The 1,972-nt window shown below is 46.6% G+C and overlaps 1 protein-coding gene across 1 annotated transcript in view; it reads right to left on the bottom strand.

Annotated features, from left to right (window-relative positions):
- The window catches only part of Ranbp10 (RAN binding protein 10), a 75,710-nt gene that overhangs the window by 31,543 nt on the left and 42,195 nt on the right, over positions 1–1,972 (bottom strand). The gene's annotated exons all lie outside the window — the stretch shown is intronic.

The raw sequence follows: 1,972 nt of genomic DNA, 5'->3' as shown, positions 1-1,972 counted from the left end.
ATATTTTTTTTTTTTTTTTCATTCAACAAATGCTGTGGAGTAGCAGAGACTGCCCCTGTCATGGCTCTCCCAAGGCTGTTACCCTGAGCTTTTAGAATACTGGACCAATGAGCTGGATCAAGGAAACCTGAATCCTATGCTTCTGGCAGCTGCAGGCAGGAGGGGCAGGTACTGCCGTGGGTGCAGTCCTCTTTGCATGGTAGCACTGTGTGGAAGCCATGGAAAGAAGGAAAGCAAAAAAGGTTGCCTCTGCAGTAGTTACTGATACCAGGGCTGACACCAAGTGGGGTATGCCTCCCCAGAGACTCCAAGGCCCCCTACTGAGACAGAGCCCAGGTGAAAACCTGAAGCCATGAGCAGGGTAAGGGATAATATAGTCATCACCTGCAAAGAAAGCATTCTTCCCCAGGCTCTGTGTACTTCCTGATGACCAGAATACCCATAGGGACAGTCAGGCCAGGCCAGCCTAGACTAGCCAGGGCAAGGCTCAGATAGCACCTGGCTTTTTTTGTTTTGTTTTGTTTTATGTCTTTTTGAGACAGGCTCTTGCTATGCAGTTCAGGCTGGCCTTGAGTACACTTTGTAGCCCAGGCTGGTCTCAAACTTGCAATGATCCTCCTGCCTCAGCCTCCTGAGTGCTGGGACTATAGACATGTGCCACCACAGCCAGCAGCATTGGGTTTATCTGCCAGAACTACTTGCCTGCACCAGGTCCTTTAAGACAAAGGTCTGTCATCCACCCTGAACCAGGCTACAGATTAGCACCGTCTTAAGAAACTGAGGCACAACCCTGGTTCCCAGAATTTGGTATTTCTGTTGTAGAGATGGGTTTGGTTTTTTCCTTATTTCCCACTGAGGTGGCTTTTTTTATGTTTCGTTTTTATTTTTATTTTTCTTCAATACAGGAGCTGAGGCCAGGTATGATGGTGTTTGTCTACGATCCCAGCACAGGATGGGGGGGCATGGGTGTGTTGAGGCAGGAGGACTGTCATGAGTTTAAGGCCAGCTTAAATTACATAGCAAAACTCTGTCTCGGAAAACAAAGCAAAGAATTCAATCCAAGGCCTGCCATGCTGGCCCTACCCCTGGGGCATGCTGAGACAGCGATTGAGACTGGGCATGGTGGCACACTCCTGTAATTCCAGTGCCTGGAAGGCTGAAAAACAGGAGGATCACTAGGAGTCTGATCTGTGTTGAGATCTTATACTAAAAACATAAGAAAAAAAAAAAAAGCCCTGGAAATTGAACCAAGGTCCTTCGCACTAAACTCATCTCTAGGGAACCCTGGTGTCTCTTGCTGAACTGCCCAGACTAAGCTTGCATTTGCAATCCTCCTGCCTCAGCATCCTACTCTGCTGGGATTAGTCATGCACTACTAACCTGCCCCACTTGAAATGGACTCCTTTTGAATCTATGGGACAGGTCAGTGAATGGGTGACTCCTGGTTTTGCTCATTTCAGCACTAAATCCTTTCCACCAGGAAACCCAGGTTGTTATCCACTGTTTCTAGAGTCCCTGGACACAGCTCTCTCTGCCTATCACTGAGAAGGAAAGGGCTTTAGCAGCAACAGGTCCCTGCTCTACTCCAGCTTGATATGTCCCCAGCTTCATCACAGCTGGAGACACCACTGATACTTAAGAATCAGTCTTCACTGAAAGTCACAAGAATAGCACATCCCCAATATATTAACCCTTAGTTGAAACTCAGTAAATGTTTATTAAATAAAGTTAATTTGATACCCTTGATAAAAATCCAATTACTGAACACCATGGAAAGAACATTAATTGCCTATATTTAAATTTCAACACACAAATAAATAAATAAATAAATAAATTGGGAAAAAAAGGGGCTGGTGAGATGGCTCAGTGGTCTAAAGGACCTACTTAGAACAAGCTTAGCAAAGCACAGGGACCACGGTTCAATCCCCCAGCACCACATGCCAGCCAGCCCCGCCCCCTGGTGGGCTGAGCT

The sequence above is a fragment of the Octodon degus genome, unplaced genomic scaffold (genome assembly GCF_000260255.1).
Source record: "Octodon degus isolate 3935 unplaced genomic scaffold, OctDeg1.0 scaffold00011, whole genome shotgun sequence".
Taxonomy (NCBI): domain Eukaryota; kingdom Metazoa; phylum Chordata; class Mammalia; order Rodentia; family Octodontidae; genus Octodon; species Octodon degus.
This window is presented reverse-complemented; position numbering and strand designations above follow the sequence as displayed.